The following is a 21,530-nucleotide window of genomic DNA, read 5'->3' on the forward strand; positions in this document are numbered from 1 at the left end:
AATTCTAATGACCAAGGGTAAATTCAGGCCAGCCGTCCTTTATCCCACGCCTTTTTCTGCTGCCCCCTCCCCTGTTAGTCCAATGGTATAGGATCCAAGTTCGAAGATTGCCATTTTTTCAGTGACGTTCACATGTCTAATATGCACGCTTCCATGGTCAACGTATCCCCCTTTGCTCCTCTGGAAAGGCTCGAATTTGCGCAAATTGGCTTTAACTAACACAAAGTTTTATTAAGAAAGATTTTAGACATGGTTTCCAGGTCAAGATTCATAGAGTTTCACAAGGGTACAATCTAGGGCACAATTTCTGTCTCTTGTCCGCAAAAAAATTTTGCACTATAAGCTCAAATGGGATTTATAACATATGCTCCGTTAAGTACCAAGGTCAATTAAAAGACACTATGAGTAGCGAGGCTATCAAAAAGGAATATGGTATCTAGTTTCATAAAAAAAAACTTTTGTCCCAAAATTAATCGTTTTTCGTTTTAAAACCTGCAATGTAAACACAATAGACCTTACAATAAAGTTTTTGTGCAACTTATGTGAAGACGCTAAAAAGTCTCCATGATCTCTTGTTAAAATAGGATATTAAATATGGGTTGTCGGCTACTTTACACCTCTCTTAAACTTTCCCTAAAAGATCTACAATTTTGTCGCACAAATAGTCAAAGGGGTTTATTATCCTTACTTGTAGATAATAAGTTCATTTAGATAAAACATTGATTATTCAATAGTAGATAAAATTGAAATATTGATCTATATAAAAACATATAAGGACTTTAGAAAGCTAAAGGACATTGAAAGAGCTTTAGATGCATAGTTAATATAGTTTACGGAAATTCATGATACTATTATTGTCACGTGTCTGTCAAAATGCTGCAAATGAGTTTTAGCTTCTCATAAGAAAGTTCATTTTCGCTATTTTTGTCTCTTGAACTTTAACATTACGAAGACTGGTCACTAAAATCATATAATTATGAAGAACACAAGATTAAAGCAAGAAAATTCCAAAAACTCTGCAAAATTCTGAAAGTCGATTGTCATCTCTAAACTCACTGTCCAACCCCTTGACGGGTCGAAGCGTAAAACCTTCATCAGAAAAGTTTTATGGACACAAATTTTGACACTTCTACAATGTCCGAGTGCCCTGCAAGAGCTAGAAAAAAAAGGAAAAAAAATGCGCTCACAATGTTCCAAAGCTCTTTTTTGAAATTCCTGAAACTTGTTTTAGTTCTTTATCCTTCTTCTTATGATAAATTTAAATAGTATTTATTTTTATTCCTGGATGAGTTTTGAGTTTTAGTGAAAACATTTTTTTAGTAGGGTCTTTTTGTCAAAACTTGTATTTTCATTTTCATTCCATTTTCATTTTTGGCTTCATTTCTTTATCCGTACCGACTTCAGCTTTTTTTAGGTCAAACATCGTACATAATATCATTTCTGCTCTTTTAAAGTTTTAAATTCATATACGCAGCTTTTGTCTACAATAATAACTACTATACTGGCAAAAAATTTCTTCATGAAATTAATTAGTTTTCGTTAGTTATAGAATGTGCTATTAGTAGTCATGGTGGATGAAGTACCGGTAGGAGTAGCCTACCTAGGATTGATCATGGCTGGAAAAAGTTTGATTGCAACAGTCGTTGTCAGAAAATTTGTTTTGAAAATTGTCGCCCCGTGGTATGTGTGACAGTAGCAGTTATGCCTTAAGCAGTCGTGCAGATTATTACTTTGGTGAGAATTAAAGATCATTTGCATAAAACACGCATATTTACCATGTTTAGGTTCTGGACTTCTGTATTGCATTATTATATTCAAAACGATGATTACTATGTGATTGCTACTTATATTTGGGCATACTACATTCAGAAACTCTTAAAAACCAACTTTTGCAAAGTGTAAATTTTTTAAACCACACTTTGTGTTTTTCCATTTTGAACTTTTAACTTCAGTGTTAGGCCCTAATTTTTAGCCATTCACTATTATGTTTCTATTCTTTCATCAATACTGTAAACCTCATCAAAGATTTTCTTCTTGTTGTCTTAGATCTTTTTATTCAAGTCAACTTCAAACACTAAATTAGTCTAAAATACATGTCATTTTCTCTGGATTTCTAAAACCCCTGCCAGCAGTAACTTAAATTGGGTATTGAATGCTATTTTCATAGCTTCGATAATTTGCTGAAATGTTAAGTTTTAAACTTTAGTGATAATTTTAAAATCTTTAATTTGTTTCTGTTCATGTTTGTCAATTTTCTCTCTCATTTTACGAATTAGTTTTTTATGTTCTATCTGCTTCTTTCTGCTTTTACAACTCTTCTTTCTTACTCTTTAGTCTTTTTCTATATTTATTTTTATCTTTCCTATCCCTGGTTCTGTCTTTCTCTTTCCATCTAACTCTTTGCTTCAACCATCAGAAGCTTCATTATGGGGGGGGGGAGGGAGGGGGCTGATTTTGTTCAAGGATCATCTATCTGGTAGCTAACTATATAATAAATTGACTGACATATTAAATGGCATGAGTATTATGAAAAACAACAGACAAAATTGCAAAAAAAAACCATCAAATATTGTGAATAAGAAAGCTCCAGGTAACTAACTTGGACGGTAATTCTTCTTTCAATGTATTGAAAATAAACGGGTTAAAAGTTCCAATAACTATTCCTTTGCGGATAAATAAGTATTCCAATGGGGATAAGTCCATTTATTAGACAGTGAAAACAGATACAAAAGTCAAGATATTTTGACCACTTATGCAGCGGTCGTCATCAGCAAAAAGACTAAAGTATTAAAATTAAAACTAACATATTTATACAGAACAAAATAATAACTTCCGGCTCATTCACTATAGTTTGTATGATAGAATTCAGAAACTGCGTTCATCCAAACTTTTGAGTTGTTAGTTTCTTCTTGACATTGCCTAAATGTAACTTGAATTTCTAATCAAGGGGGCAAAATCTTCTTCTTCTTATTGCAAAAAGAATTTTTATGAATTTATAGTTACATGCCTGATTTGTTACATCTCTCCGTATATACGACGTATTTTCGACATCATACCTTCAGTTAGGTTATTATTTCCAAGACCACACTGCCTTTCTATGATGAGCGAATAAACGTTCAAATGGGTATAAGTCCATTTATTAGACAGTGAAAACAGATGCAAAAGTTTGGATATTTTGACCACATATATAGCGGTCGTCACCAGCAGAAACACTTAGGTATTAAAATTAAAACTAACATATTTATAAGTAGTATCCCCACAATCTCTTCTACGACATACAGAGCAAGGATTTCTACGAAACACATAGCAAGAATTTCCACAACACACATAGCAAGAATTTCTACGACACACATAGCAAGAATTTCTAAAACACACGTAGCAAGGATTTCTGCAACTCACATAGCGAGGATTTCTGCAACACAAATAGCAAGTATTTCTGCAACACACATAGCACGGATTCCTGCAACACACATAGCAAGGATTTCTGCGAAACACATAGCAAGAATTTCTACGACACACATAGCAAGAATTTCTACGACACACATAGCAAGAATTTCTGCAACACACATAGCAAGGATTTCTGCAACGCAAATAAGTAGTTTTTACATAGGCCCGCCCAGAAGGCCCTTCAGGTCATAGTAGAGAAGATATTACACCCAAAGAAGTTAAAAATCAAAAAATTTTGGAGCAATCGTACAATGCCATATTTTTGGTCAAAACACGTATTTAAGTAAGAAAGTGATAGCAAAATATCATCTGATCCCATCATTTGAAATTCGATGGTCAAGTAACTCAAACACTTGATTCTGTCACTTAGTTACTTAAAAATGTCAAATGCAGTATTTTATGATAAGGGAAACGCTTATTTGTAAAATAAAATATTGCCACAGTGAATATTATCATATAAAAAGCAATAAAAGTACTTACAAATCTAAACAAGAAAATTTAAATCTGACTTAAGAATTACTGATTAATAATTATATAATAAACTTATATCCAATATTCCTTAAGGAATCCATTTTTTTATTTCAATAAATTTTTATTTACACTTTCAAAGTTAAATTTTGAAACACCTGCACTGAACTATTCGCTAAGCTATCACTTTTACCAAGACAACCCCGTTTCACTTCAGATTACAATCATGAATTTTAATATAAAGGTTAACGAAGAGAATAGACATTCTTCTCCTAAATGGATGCTTTTGATTTCATGATGGTTTATTAAAATGTGACTTCGAGTTATATTTCTTTGTATCCTAGACTGTGGAGCTACTGATTATCCCCAGATCAAAAGGAGTTATAGACTCTATCAGGGACTTATTGAGTTTGGGGTTAGCGACGCAAGTAATAGGTTTTTTTAACATAAATATTTTGCTAACTTCTTTCTAAATTTAGCTTTTAAGTTTCTTAAAATGTTCTAATGAAATTAATAAAGTCGCATACATTTTAACAAATGTTACGGCGGTACTATCAGGATAATGATAAAGCCTAAACGTTTTTTAACTGGTTTATTTTAAACTCTGGGATAACTAGTTTCCAGATTTAAGTTTCTTTTAACGGAAACTCCCCGTTCGTACATTAGCGACATCTTCTTACTGTTTTGTTTTTTGGTACCGACTTGATAGCGTTTGAGAAATGAAGGTAAATTTTTCTGAGAGCTGAAACCTAGGCCTCTTAAAATTTTCGAATGAAATTAATTAACTCAAGTATATTTTAAGCAATGTTATCGCGATACTTTAAGGGAGATGAGACATCCCGAAACCTTTAAAACTGGTTCAGAAGTGTATACCTGATTCAAAAGTGCTTAATTGGTTTTATTTTGAACTCTGAGGTAACTAGTTTCCTGATTTCAGCTACTAGAGATATACATTTTAGCTTTAGAATACCGTTTGAGAAATGAAGGTACATTTTTCTGAAAACTAAAACCTAAGCTTATTAACGAATTTCTATGAAATTATGGTGTATCTTCCTGGGGGTCATATTTAGCTCCATTTAAGGTCATCTTTATACCTCTTGTTATATTGTCTGCTAATACCATTTTATTTTGCTTTCAATTTTACTGTCTATTACAACATTATTTTTACATAGTTTGCAGTTTTGGCACACAGAAAAGATATGCATTATGACATTAATGCCACAATAGACCTTTCTTTTTCCCTTTGCTTTTATTTGAATACTAATATCAGAAAGATGGCGATAGGATCTGTCAACGGGTAATGTGTTACCAAAACCATTCATTCTTCTTTCATTAATCTTTATACCTCTTGTTATATTGTCTGCTAATACCATTTTATTTTGCTTTTGGTTTTACTGTCTATTACAACATTATGTTTCCGTAGATTACAGATTTGACACATAGACAAGATATGCATTATAACATTACTGCCGCAGTAGGCCTTTCTTTTTGCCTTTGCTTTTATTTGAATACTGATATCAGACAGATGACGATAGGAACTGTCAACGGGTAATGTGTTACCAGAAGCATTAAAAACAAGTTTACCCTCATCGTCAAATATTACTTTCAGGCTTGCATTCTCTTTGAGTGGTATCATCTCTTTATATATCCCTCTTGGATATCCACCATCAGCAAAGTTGAATTGTTTCGGTAGTCCAAAGAAACCTAATCTTTCACTTTCATGACAACGCGCGCATACATTTCCTATGAAATCTCCATTATTGCTTGTCTCATATTTCGAATATTTGTCTTTGTCAGCTTCCAACGCAACGACAACTTTATCATATGCACACACTTTCATGAAATATATCATCTTCAATATATTCAAATATTATGTATGTGTTTTTCCTTCTAATGTATAAGAACACTGATTGAAAACCTACAATAAATAAACTAGGTAGTGTCAATGCCAAGCCATAGAGTACTATGGAATCACTCGCATAAATAAAACTTTCAATGACTTATATATTTAAAAGTATAGACAGCGACAAGCTTTCACAACATCAAGTAATGCCATATTTTCAGCTCTAGTTATAAATGGCAACATAAGTGAATTTTAAGCCAGGTTACATGGAGTTATCTACTTTTCAAGTTAGGTTCGTTTAGGTTGTCTTAACGTCACTGCCACGCTAATTCAACCTAAACGAACCAAAAAATACAAAATTCTACATTTTTTATATAGGAGCTCGAAACCTCTCCAGTAAAAATCTCTGATATGCAAAATCTGATGGTGTGAATTTCATTAAGATTACTTGATGTTTTGGGGTTCCTTCCCCCTCCCAATTTCGAAAATAAAGCAAATTTTCTCAGGCACTTCATTTTTGATAGGTGAGACTAAACTTGATGAAACTTATGTATTTGAAATCAACATAAAAACCTGATTATTTTGATGCAACTATTGGTATCAAAATTCGGTTTTTTCTGCTTTTTAGAGTTTCGGTTACTATTGAAACGGGTCTCTCCTTACTTACAGTTCTCTACCACGAACTGTTTGATTGACAAAAACTATATTAAAGAACAAACTATAGCCTAGAGTAATGGAAATACAAAGTACAGCACTAAAACTACATAAAGTATCTGTCTACTTGCTTATAAATAGAGATTATGTAAGTTTTTTTGGACTTACTGCTCTCAAATTAGGTTCGTTTGGATTAAATTAGTGTTGTGGTAAACGGTAAGTCAATCCAAATGAACTTAATTTGAAATTATTTAGTCTAAATTAAGAACATAACTTGAATTTTTTTCTCTTCTTTGGGAAAATTGAGGACACTAAATGAACTTTTGTCAATTCTTTTGAAAAATTCAGAAGAGAAGTTGAACTTTTTTCTCTTCTTGGAGAAAATTCAGAACAGAAGTATATCTTTTTTTCTCTTCTTAGGAAAAATTTAGAACTGAAGCGTAAATTTTTCCTCTTCTACGGAAAAAACTCAAATCAGAACTTCAACTTTTTTTCACTTTTTTGGGGGAAATAAAATTGTGTAGCTCTTTTCTCTGGTTTGGAAAAATCCAGGACCGAATTTGAACTTTTTCTCTTCCTCAAAGAAAGTTCAGAACAGAAGTTGAACTTTTTTGTCTTTTGGAACATTCAGAACTGATATTGACCGTTGACCTTTTTCTCTCTTCTTTGGGAAAATTACACTTTTTGTAACTTTTTTGTAACAGAATTGTAACTTTTTTTCTCTTCTTTGGAAAAATCCAGAACTGAAGCTTAACTCTTTTCTCTTCTTCGGAAAAATCCATAATCGAATTTGAACTTTTTTCTATTTCTTACAAAAAATTCAGAACAGAAGTGACTTTTCTTTACTTTGCAAAATTCAGAGCACACTTGTAACTTTTTTTCTCTTCTTTAAGAAAACTCAGTAATGAACTGTAAGTTTTTTCTCTTATATGAAAAAATTAAGAACAGAACTTGAATTTTTTTTTCATAGTTTTGGGAGAAATCCAGAACAGAAGTGTAACTTTTTCTCTCTTCTTTAGAACAAACTCAGGACTGAAGCACAACTTTTTTCTCTTCTTTAGAAAAATTCAGAAGAAAACTTGACCATGTTTCTCTGTTTTAGGTGAAATCAGAAAATAAGTGTAACTTTCTTTTTTCTTTGGAAATATTTCAGAATCGAATTTGAACGTTTTTTCTCTTCTTTGGGAAAATTCAGGACAGAAGTGTAACTTTTTTCCTCTTCTTTGGGAAGATTCAGAATTAAAGTGTAATTTTTTTCACTTGTATTGATTTTTTTCTGTTACATGGGAAAATTCAGAGGTGAAGTGTAAGTTTTCTCCTTTTTAAAAATTCTGGACAGAAGTTGAACTTTTTTGTCTTCTTTGGAAAAATTCATAAGTGAAATGTAAGTTTTTTCTCTTTGATGTAAAAATTCAGAACAGAATTATAACTTTTTTTTCTCTTCATTAAGAAAATCTGAAGTTTAGTGTAGCTTTTTTCTCTTCCATAGAAAAATTCAGAACAAAAATTCAGAAAAGAACATATATGTTCTGAATTTTTCTATAGAAGTGAAGAAAGTTCAACTTTGATTCTGAATTTTTCCAAAGAAGAAAGAAAGTTACAATTCTGTTCTTATTTTCCCTAAAACAGAGAAATAAGTTCAAGTTCTCTTCTAAATTTTTCTATAGAAGGGAAAAACGTTGTACTTCAGTCCTGAATTTTTTCCAAAGAAAAGAAAAATAGCTACACTTATGTTCTGATTTTTCCCAAAAGAAGAGAAAAAGTTCAACTTCTGTTCTGAGTTTTTCCATAAAAGAGAAAAAAGTTACAATTCACTTCTGATTCTTCTTAAAAAAGAGAAAAAAGTTACAATTATGTACTGAACTTTTCCATAGAAGAGAAAAAACTTACACTTGACTTAAGAATTTTTCCAAGGAAGACAAAAACATTACAATTCTGTTCTGGATGGAGTCATTAGGGAGAACACGTGGTTAATGGGGTCAATGACCTAAATTGATTGCGTAATCAAAGTGTGTCAACAACAACAACATCGACCTTGACATTCGCTGAGAGCGTGCACTTACAACAACAACAACATCGACCTTGGAACAGCTGTGCTGTCGACTTCAATTCACCTAACGTAAATCAATAATTCCCCTTAGAAACAACAAATTAATTCCCCTTTCTTGACAGATCAATCAACCAATGACATCATCTGTCAGACTTTAAAAATTTTCGCTTAGAAACGATTCTCCAGGAATAGATCCAAGTCATTAGTGTCATTGCCTCGGAAACAACTCTTTTGGTCGAACTCCAAATGATATTAATAACCAAAGGCCATGGAAACAATTCTCCAAGAAACATCTTAGCGAGGAATTATTTTAGCGCGGGAATCAGGTTTCTTATTAATTTGAAATGCATTAGCGCAGAGATGCCAAAAACAAAAGGAACACGCTGAAATTACGTTTAGGGATTATTTGGGCGAAACCGTTTTAGACAGGCTCTGGAACTATTTCGGCGAAACAGTTAGAGACATTTTGAAAGAAGATTTTTGAAGAGATTTTAGAAGAGAATTTGAGGGTGAAACTCTGTGGTCATTATAATAAACAAATTCCATTTGAACAGTGTTGTGAGGTCCTCTAACCCAACCCCAAAGGGTTCCAATCCTCCTACCCCAACCCCGAAGGAAGCCCCCGGTCCTCAAAGGCCCCCAAGCTCCCAGAGGGCCACCGGCGCCCCCAAAGGCCCACCCAGACCCCCAAAGGCCATCCCCGGGCCCCCCAAAGGCCCATCGAGCTCCCAAAGGACCAACGGGGTCCCAAAGGCCCTCCCCCGGTCCCCAAATGTCCCCCAGGCCCCCAACTGCCCCCCCCGGACCCCCAAAGGCCCTCCCTGTGCCCCAAAGGCCCTCCCTGTGCCCCAAAGGCCATCCCCGGGCCCCCCAAAGGTCCACTGGGCCCCCAAAAGACCACCCAATCCTCAAGGGCCCCGGATCCCCACACGCCCTCCCTGGCCCCAAAGACCCTCCCCCGGTCCCCATACATGCACACAAAAACTTACACACACACAAAAACTTACACACACACACAAAAACTTACACACACACGAAAACAGACACACACACACACGAAAACTTACACACACACACAAAAACTTACACACACACACAAAAAAACTTACACACACACACACAAAAACTTACACAATCACACTAAAAATTAAATGCCAACAAAAACTAACAAGCACACAAAAACTTACACACACACACACACACAAAAAAAACAAACACACACACACACACGACCACAAAAAAACACACCCACCAACACACACACACACACAAAAACTTACACACACACAAAAACTAACACACACGCTCAAAAACTTACACACACACACACAAAAACTTAAACAAAAACACACACGAAAACTTACACACACACGCAAAAACTAACACACACACAAACACAAAATTACACACACACACACACAAAAAATTACACATGCACACGAAAAATTACATGCACACACAAACTTATAAAAACAAACACAAAAAAAAATTACACACACAAAAACTTACACACACACACAAACTTACACACACACAAAAAAAACTAAAACCCACACACAAAAGCTTAGACACAAAAAAACTTACACACACACACACACAAAAACTTAGACTCACACGCAAAAACTTACATGCACACAAAAACTTACATGCACACAAAAACTTACACATACACAAAAACTTACATACACACACACAAAAACTTACACACACACACACATGAAAACTTACATACACACGCCAAAACTTACGCACACACACGCCAAAACTTACACACACACACACACACACAAAAACTTACACACACACACACACACAAAAACTTACACATGCACACGAAAACTTACATGCACACAAGAACTTACATGCTGTCAAAAACTTACACACACACACACACACAAAAATTACACACAAACACACACGAAAAAACACACACACACGCAAAAAATAACACACACAAAAAACCTTACACACACACACACAAACAAACAAAAACTAACACATGAACACAAAAAAAAAACTCACACACACACGTACAAAAACTAACACACACACACACACACACACACAAAACTTACACACACACACACACGAAAACTCACACACACACGCCAAAACTTACACACACACAAAAACTTACACACACACACACACACAAAAACTTACACATGAACACAAAAAAAACTCACACACACTCGCACAAAAACTTACACACACACACACACAAAAACTTACACACACACACACACACACAAAAAAAAACTTACACATTCACAATAAAAATTAAATGAAAAAAAAAACTTACAGGAACAAAATAACTTACACACACACACACACACACACAAAACTTACACACACAAACACAAGAAAACTTACACACACACGCCAAAACTTACACACACACAAAAACTAACACACACACACACAAACACACAAACACACACACACAAACACACACAAACACACACAAAGACACACACACACACACACACAAACAAACACACAGACACACACACACACAAACACAAAAACTTACAAACACACATGCACACACAAAACTTACACGCACACACACGAAAACTCACACACACACACAAAAACTAACACAAAAAAAAAATAAAACACACACAAACAAAAACACACACACAAACTTACACACACACACACACAAAAAAAACTTACACACACAAAAACTTACACACACACACAAACACACACAAACTTACACACACACACAAAAAACTTACACCCACACACAAAGGGTAAGTGTTTTAAATATGAGCCATTTTGTTGCGAAAACACACAAAAGTTATAAAAAATACAAAATATTCCTTTATTACCTCTGCAATACGGGTAAAAATGAATAATTCATACAGATTTTCAACTAGCTAAGTGTAAGTGTTTTAAATATGATACAATTTGTATCTAAACCAAACAAATTTAAAAAAATATAAAAAATATCCTTTATAAAATCTGCAAAACGTCTAAAAATGAAGAATACATACACATTTTCAACTAGCTAAGGGTAAGTGTTTTAAATATGAACCATTCTGTTGCGAAAACACACAAAAGTTAGAAAAAATACAAAATATTCCTTTATTACCTCTGCAAAACGGCTAAATATGAGCCATTCTGTTGCGAAAACACACAAAAGTTAGAAAAAATACAAAATATTCCTTTATTACCTCTGCAATATGGGTAAAAATGAAGAATTCATACACATTTTCAACTAGCTAAGGGTGAGTGTTTTAAATATGAGCCATTCTGTTGCGAAAACAAACAAAAGTTAGAAAAAATACAAAATATTCCTTTATTACCTCTGCAAAACGGCTAAAAATGAAGAATTCATACACATTTTCAACTAGCTAAGGGTAAGTGTTTTAAATATGAGCCATTCTGTTGCGAAAACACACAAAAGTTAGAAAAAATACAAAATGTTCCGTTATTACCTCTGCAAAACGGCTAAAAATGAAGAATTCATACACATTTTCAACTAGCTAAGGGTAAATGTTTTAAATATGAGCCATTCTATTGTGAAAACACACAAAAGTTAGAAAAAAAACAAAATGTTACTTTATTAAAAATGAAATAAGGATAAAATTTATGATTACCTAAACATTTTAAACTAGCTAAAGTTTTATTGTTTTAAATATGAACAATAAAAGTTCGTAAACAATCACTAGTTTGAAAAAATGCAATATGTTCCATTTTTAACTCTTCAATACTGCTAAAAATTAATGATTACTACACATCTTCAAATATCTAAAGGGTAAATTTTTTAATTATGAGCCATTCTGTTGAAAAATCACTAAAAAGATATAAAAATTGCTAATTGATCCTTTAGTAACTGTGAAATACTCCTAAAAATTTAATATTCATACACATTTTCTACTAGCTATGTATAAATGTTTTAAATATGAGACATTCTGTTGTGAAAAAACACAAAATTTAGAAAAAATTCAAAATATACATTGATTACATCTGAAAAACTGATAAAAATGAATAATTCATACACATTTTAAACTAGCTACGGGTAAATGTTTTAAATATGAGCCATACTATTGCGTCAACAAACAAAAGTTATAAAAAATGCAAACTGTTCCATTATTACCTATTCAAAAAGGCTAAAAATGAAGAATTCATAAACATTTTCAACTATCTAAAGGGTAAATGTTTTAAATATGAGCCATTCTATTGCGAAAACACACAAAAGTTAGAAAAAAACACAAAATATTCCTTTATTACCTCTGCAATACGGGTAAAAATGAAGAATTCATACACATTTTCAACTAGCTAAGGGTGAGTGTTTTAAATATGAGCCATTCTGTTGCGAAAACAAACAAAAGTTAGAAAAAATACAAAATATCCTTTATTACCTCTGCAAAACGGCTAAAAATGAAGAATTCATACACATTTTCAACTAGCTAAGGGTAAGTGTATTACATCTGAACCATTCTGGTGCGTAAACACACAAAATTTAGAAAAAATGCAAACTATTCCTTTATTACATCTTCAATACGCCTAAAAATTTAGAATTCATACACATTTTCAACTAGCAAAGGGTAAATGTTTTAAATAAGAGCCATACTATAGAGAAATCACACAAAAGTTATACAAAATGCAAAATATTCCTTTATTACCTCTGCAAGACGGCTAAAAAGGAAGAATACATACAAATTTTCAACTAGCTAAGGGTAATTGTTTTAAATATGAGCCATTCTGTTGCGAAAACACACAAAAGTTAGAAAAAATACAAAATGTTCCTTTATTACCTCTGCAAAACGGCTAAAAATGAAGAATTCATACACATTTTCAACTAGCTAGGGGTAACTGTTTTAAATATGAGCCATTCTGTTGCGAAAACACACAAAAGTTAGAAAAAATACGAAATAATTCTTTATTACCTCTGCAAAATGGCTAAAAATAAAAAATTCATACACATTTTCAACTAGCTAAGGGTAAGTGTTTTAAATATAAGCCATTCTGTTGCGAAAACACACAAAAGGTAGAAAAAATACAAAATATTCCTTTATTACCTCTGCAATACGGGTAAAAATGAAGAATTCATACACATTTTCAACTAGCTAAGGGTAAGTGTTTTAAATATGAGCCATTCTGTTGCGAAAACCCACAAACGTTAGAAAAAATACAAAATATTCCTTTATTACCTCTGCAAAACGGCTAAAAATGAAGAATTCATACACATTTTCAACTAGCTAAGGGTAAGTGTTTTAAATATGAGCCATTCTGTTGCGAAAACACAAAATAGTTACAAAAAAAAAAAAATTTACATTTATTACCTCTGCAATACGGGTAAATGTAGAATTCATACACATTTTCAACTAGCTAAGAGTAAGTGTTTTAAATATGAGCCATTCTGTTGCGTAAACACACAAAAGTTAGAAAAAATACAAAATATTCCTTTATTACCTCTGCAATACGGCTAAAATTGAAGAATTCATAGACACTTTCAGTACCACGTCCAGATCACCCTAATTGAAGGATATGAATTAAAACCATGGGAACGTAAATTCCTCGTATTTTGCTTATTTTCGTTAGAAAAAACACTGAAAAACCATATTAAGAGCTATATTTATAAGTCTTTCACTGAAAATTCCTTTTTCATACCAAGTCCTGACCCCCCTAATTGAAGGATATGAATTAGAACCATGGGAACGTAAATTCATCGTATTTTGCATTTCCCACAAGAGGACACTTTTCGAGTAAAAGTAAAGAGCTACCAGACTAAACCAAAGATATGATGAAATAATAACGAATAATTGTTCAAACTTAAATTTTCTGTATTACGGGAATAGTTTTTTTTCGAACCATTATATCTACCAAAGGTTCAATACCTGAGTTAAACTAAGAGGTTTCTATTTCAGGAAAAAATTGTCATATTTTGCTTATTTTCGATGGAAAACACACTGAAAAGACATATTATTGAACTCACATCAAACATTGCCGGGCTTGCATTTGAAGAACCTTCCATTATTTTCTATCTTGTCCTCTATTTCAACATATACTGACTTTTAAAGCCTTTCAAAGCTCTTAAATATACTAACCTAACGGTTATTTAGTTCCGAAATCGTGCAAACTCTTGATTTAGAACAATAAATACCTTTCTATATATCAATTAACACTCACTAGAATCGCCACTTTTCACTCTCGGAGAATGATTTCAAAACAATACTTCTTACATTGCATAGACTAATTGTGTCAAACGAGACATCTTCAATGCAGATTAATTAATTGTTACGTTCGATTTTGTTTTGGACATAGGAGAGCATCAATGGGAAGTGAGAATTTCTGTAAAACTATCAAAGATTGATCAACTCTACGATTTCACACTTCTTGTGTAATCAGAAAGAAAAATTGATACAAGATATTTTGAAATATGCCCCAAAATCAGAGCTATTACAACTTAAATGACGCGAGGGGAGGGGGAATCAGGTTTAAGAATATCCTGGATATATCATTTTATATTTTCTAAGTACTCACAGAAGGACTCGTCACAGAAACATTGAAAAGGACTTATTTGATTGGGAATTAAAGTGACTATCACTCAATTCACAGGAGGGGGCGTGAAAATTTCCAGGACCGTATTTTTAACATATTTAAATATTTACATACTTATGCATCACTGAGGTTAGATTAGATTAGGTAAGAGACAGCCACAAAGTTAGGTGTATGGTTAGGCTAGATTAGATTATGTTAGGTTAGGTTAATTTAGGGTAGACTAGCTCAGCCTACGTACGAGAAAGAAAAGTTCTTAGGTGTGGAGCTCCCCCACCGCCTCAACCATTGCTCTTGAAATCCTTTGAATTAGGTTAGAGACAGAGAAAAAGTTAGGTGTATGGTTAGGTTAGGTTAGATTATGTTTGGTTAAGATAATTTAGGTTAGACTAGCTTAGCCTACGTAGCCCCCCCTTCCCCCACCGCCTCAACCATCACTCTTGAAATCCCTTGAATTAGGTTAGAGACAGACAAAAAGTTAGGGGTATGGTTAGGTTAGGTTAGATTATGTTAGGTTAGGATAATTTAGGTTAGACTAGCTTAGCCTACGTAGCCCCTCCCCCACCGCCTCAACCATCACTCTTGAAATCCCTTGAATTAGGTTAGACACAGACAAAAAGTTAGGTGTATGGTTATTTTAGGTTTGTTTATTTCAGGTTAGGTTAATGAACGGCAGCCTACTTGTTTAATGTTTTTTATTTGGGGGGGGGGCTCCCGCCCCTCACAAACAAAATTTAGGGTTATGGGTAGGGTAGTGCATATTATTTTAGGTTAGGTTAAATTATGTTAGACTAGCTTAGCCTACGTACGGCCCCCCCCCCCCCCCGGGGGCCACGGGGACTGAAAGCCTACCATGGATGGGACCCCCACCACCCAGGTTAGGTTACCTAACATTTCAAGTGGACCCCCCCCCCCCCACCCGGGGGCACGGAGCCGCAAGCCGGACCCGGGTTGGCCCCTCCCTACCCAGGTCAGGGTTGGTTAGATTAGGTTAAGTTACCTAACATTTCTAGGTTAACTTACATCAGGTTAAGTGGCGCGCCACTTAACCTGATGTAAGTTAACCTAGAAATGTTAGGTAACTTAACCTAATCTAACCTAACCTGACCTTGGTGGTGAGGGTCCTACCCGTGTCAGGCTTTCGGCCCCGAGGCCCCGGGGTTGGGGGGGTCACCTTGAAATGTTAGGTAACCTAACCTTGGTGGTGGGGGTCCCACCCGTGGTAGGCTTTCAGTCCCCGTGGCCCCCGGGGGTGGGGTGGGGGGGCCGTACGTAGGCTAAGCTAGTCTAACCTAAATTAACCTAACATAATCTAACCTAACCTAACCATAAACCTAACTTTTTGTTGAGGGGGGCGGGAGCCCCCCCCATAAAAATAAAAAACCATAACAAAAGAGGCTGCCGTTAATTAACCTAACCTAACATAATCTAACCTACCCTAACCATACACCTAACTTTTTGTCTGTCTCTAACCTAATTCAAGGGATTTCAAGAGCGATGGTTGAGGCGGTGGGGGAGGGGGGGGCTACGTAGGCTAAGCTAGTCTAACCTAAATTATCCTAACATAATCTAACCTAACCTAACCATACACCTAACTTTTTGTCTGTCTCTAACCTAATTCAAGGGATTTCAAGAGCGATGGTTGAGGCGGTGGGGGAGCTCCACACTTAAGAACTTTTCTTTCTCGTACGTAGGCTAAGCTAGTCTACCCTAAATTAACCTAACCTAACATAATCTAACCTAGCCTAACCATACACCTAACTTTTTGTCTGTCTCTAACCTAATCTAATCTAACCTAAGTGATGCGTACGTAGTTAAATATTTAAATATGTTGAAAATACGTTCCTAGAAATTTTCACGCCCCCTCCTGTGAATTGAGTGCTAGTCACTTTAATTCCCAATCTAGTAAGTCCTTTTCAATGTTTCTGTGACGAGTCCTTCTGTGAGTACTTAGAAAATATAAAATGATATATCCAGGATATTCTTAAACCTGATTCCCCCTCCCCTCGCGTCATTTAAGTTGTAATAGCTCTGATTTTGGGGCATATTTCAAAATATCTTTTATCAATTTTTCTTTCTGATTACACAAGAAGTGTGAAATCGTAGAGTTGATCAATCTTTGATAGTTTTACAGAAATTCTCACTTCCCATTGATGCTCTCCTATGTCCAAAACAAAATCGAACGTAACAATTAATTAATCTGTATTGAAGATGTCTCGTTTGACACAATTAGTCTATGTAATGTAAGAAGTATTGTTTTGAAACCATTCTCCGCGAGTGAAAAGTGGCAATTCTAGTGACTTTTAATTGATATATAGAAAGGTAATTATTGTTCTAAATCAACAGTTTGCACGATTTCGTAAATAAATAACTGTTATGTTAGTATATTCAAGAGCTTTGAAAAGCTTTAAAAGTCATTATTTGTTGAAATAGAGGACAAGATAGAAATTAATTGGAAGGTTATTCAAATGCAAGCCCGACAATGTTTGATGTGAGTTCAATAATATGTCTTTTCAGTGTGTTTTCCATCGAAAATAAGCAAAATATGAAAATTTTTTCCTGAAACTGAAACCTCTTAGTTTAACTCGGGTATTGAACCTTTGGTAGATATAATGGTTCGAAAATAAACTATTCCCGTAATACATAAAATTTAAGTTTTAACAATTATTCGTTAATATTTCATCATATCTTTGGTTTAGTCTGGTAGCTCTTTACTTTTACTCGAAAAGTGTCCTCTTGTGGGAAATGCAAAATACGATGAAATTACGTTCCCATGGTTCTAATTCATATCCTTCAATTAGGGGGGTCAGGACTTGGTATGAAAAAGGAATTTTCTGTGAAAGACTCATAAATATAGCTCTTAATATGGTTTTTCAGTGTTTTTTATAACGAAAATAAGCAAAATACGAGGAATTTACGTTCCCATGGTTCTAATTCATATCCTTCAATTAGGGTGATCAGGACTTGGTACTGAAAATGTGTATGAATTCTTCATTTTTAGCCGTATTGCAGAGGTATTAAAGGTATATTTTGTATTTTTTCTAACTTTTGTGTGTTTTCACAACAGAATGGCACATATTTAAAACACTTACCCTTAGCTAGTTGAAAATGTGTATGAATTCTTCATTTTTACCCGTAGTGCAGAGGTAATAAAGGAATATTTTGTATTTTTTCTAACTTTTGTGTGTTTTCGCAACAGAATGGCTCATATTTAAAACACTTACCCTTAGCTATTTGAAAATGTGTATGAATTATTAATTTTTAGCCGTTTTGAAGAGGTAATACAGGTATATTTTGTATTTTTTCTAACATTTTTGTGTTTTCTCAACAGCATGGCACAGATTTAAAACACATAACCGTATATAGTTGAAAATTTGTATGAATTCTTCATTTTTAGCCGTATTGCAGAGGTAATAACGGAACATTTTGTATTTTTTCTAACTTTTGTGTGTTTTCGCAATAGAATGGCTCATATTTAAAACATTTACCCTTTAGCTAGTTGAAAATGAGTATGAATTCTTCATTTTTAGCCGTATTGCAGAGGTAATAAAGGAATATTTTGTATTTTTTCTAACTTTTGTGTGTTTTCGCAACAGAATGGCTCATATTTAAAACACTTACCCTTAGCTAGTTGAAAATGTGTATGAATTCTTCATTTTTAGCCGTTTTGCAGAGGTAATAAAGGAACATTTTGCATGTTTTATAACTATTGGGTTTTGATGCAATATAATGTTTAAATAAAAAATCATTGTACCTTTAGATTGTTGAAGATCTGTACTATCTCGTCGTTTTTATACTTATTTAATTTGTAAAAAATGACCATTTTGAATTGTGTTATATGGTTTTTTGTTACGCAATAGAATGGATCAGATATAAAACATTTCCCCTTAGATAGTTGAAAATGTGTATTACTTCTACATTTTTAGACGCATTGCAGAGGTAATAAAGGCACATTTTGCATTTTTTCTATCTTTTGTGTGTTTTCGCAACAGAATGGCTCATATGTAAAACACTTACCCTTAGCTAGTTGAAAATGTGTATGAATTCTTCATTTTTAGCCGTTTTGCAGAGGTAATAAAGGAATATTTTGTATTTTTTCTTACTTTTGTTAGTTTTAGCAACAGAATGGCTTATATTTAAAACACTCACCCTTAGCTATTTGAAAATGTGTATGAATTCTTAATTTTTACCCTTTTTGCAGAGGTAATAAAGTAATATTTTGCATTTTTTCCAACTTTTGTGTGATTATGCAATATAATAGCTCATATTTCAAAAATTTACCTTTATCTAGTTGAAAATGTGTATGAATTCTTAATTTTTTTCGGTATTGATGTGTTAAAATAGTACTAGTTTGCATTTATTCTAACTTTTGTGTGTTTTCTCAATAGAATGGCTCATATTTAAAACATTTACCCTTAGCTAGTTGAAATTTTGTATGAATTCTTCATTTTTAGCAGTATTGCAGAGTTAATAAAGTAACATTTTGCATTTTTTCTAACTTTTGTGTGTTTTCACAACAGAATGGCTCATATTTAAAACATTTACCCTTAGCTAGTTGAAAATGTGTATGAATTCTTCATTTTTAGACGTATTGCAGAGGTAATAACGGAACATTTTGCATTTTTTCTAACTTTTGTGTGTTTTCGCAATAGAATGGCTCATATTTAAAACATTTACCCTTTAGCTAATTGAAAATGTGTATGAATTCTTCATTTTTTGCCGTATTGCAGAGGTACCAAAGGAATATTTTGTATTTTTTCCAACTTTTGTGTGTTTAGGCAATAGAATGGCTCATATTTAAAACATTTACCCTTAGCTAGTTGAAAATGTGCATGAATTCTTCATTTTTAGCCGTATTGCAGAGGTAATAAAGGAATATTTTGTATTTAGTATAACTTTTGTGTGTTTTATCATCACTATTTCTAAAATTTACAAATATGAACCTTTGATTGTTTAAAATGTGTATGAATTCTTCATTTTTAGACGTTTTGAAGAGTTAATAAAGGAATATTTTGTATTTTTTCTAACTTTTGTGTGTTTTCGCAACAGAATGGCTCATATTTAAAACACTCACCCTTAGCTAGTTGAAAATGTGTATGAATTCTTCATTTTTACCCGTATTGCAGAGGTAATAAAGGAATATTTTGTATTTTTTCTAACTTTGTGTGTTTTCGCAACAGAATAGCTCATATTTAAAACACTTACCCTTAGCTAGTTGAAAATGTGTATGAATTCTTCATTTTTAGCCGTTTTGCAGAGGTAATAAAGGAATATTTTTTATTTTTTCTTACTTTTGTGTTTTCGCAACAGAATGGCTCATATTTAAAACACTCACCCTTAGCTAGTTGAAAATGTGTATGAATTCTTAATTTTTACTCATATTGCAGAGGTAATAAAGGAATATTTTGTATTTTTTCTAAATTTAGTGTTTTTTCGCAACAGAATGGCTCATATTTAAAACACTAACCCTTAGCTAGTTGAAAATGTGTATGAATTCTTCATTTTTACTCGTATTGCAGAGGTAATAAAGGAACATTTTGCATTTTTTCTAACTTTTGTGTGTTTTCGCAATAGAATGGCTCATATTTAAAACATTTACCCTTAGCTAGTTGAAAATGTGTAAGAATTCTTCATTTTTAGCCGTTTTGCAGAGGTAATAAAGGAACATTTTTCATTTTTTTCTAACTTTTGTGTGTTTTCGCAACAGAAAGGCTCATATTTCAAACACTTACCCTTAGTTAGTTGAAAATGTGTATGAATTCTTCATTTTTAGCCGTATTGCAGAGGTAATAAAGGAACATTTTGCATTTTTTCTAACTTTTGTGTGTTTTCACAATAGAATGGCTCATATATAAAACAATTACACTAATCTAGTATAAATTGTCTATGAATTCTTCATTTTTAGCAGTATTGAAGATGTAATAAAGGAACATTTTGCATTTTTTCTAACTTTTGTGTGTTTTTGCAATAGAATGGTTCATATTTAAAACATTTACCCTTAGCTAGTTGAAAATGTGTATGAATTCTTCATTTTTATCCGTATTGCAGAGGTAATAAAGGAATATTTTGTATTTTATGTAACTTTTGTGTGTTTTCGCAATAGAATGGCTCATATTTAAAACACTTACCCTTAGCTCGTTGAAAATGTGTATGAATTCTTCATTTTCACCCGTTTTGCAGAGGTAATAAAGGAACATTTTTTATTTATTATAAATATTGTGTGTATTCTAAAAATAATGTAAAAAATATAAAACTCTTACACTTAGATAATTGAAAATTTGCATTAATTATTTATTTTTAGAAGATTTGCAGAGTTACTATAGGAATATTTTGTATTTTTTATAACTTTTGTGTGTTTTCTCAACAGAATGGCTCATATTTAAAACACTCACCCTTAGCTAGTTGAAAATGTGTATGAATTCTTCATTTTTACCCGTTTTGCAGAGGTAATAAAGGAATATTTTGTATTTTTTGTAACTTTTGTGTGTTTTCGCAACAGAATAGCTCATATTTAAAACACTTACCCTTAGCTAGTTGAAAATGTGTATGAATTCT

The sequence above is a fragment of the Artemia sp. Qi Xiang Cuo genome, chromosome 20, assembly GCF_049724085.1.
Source record: "Artemia sp. Qi Xiang Cuo chromosome 20, ASM4972408v1, whole genome shotgun sequence".
Lineage (NCBI taxonomy): Eukaryota > Metazoa > Arthropoda > Branchiopoda > Anostraca > Artemiidae > Artemia > Artemia sp. Qi Xiang Cuo.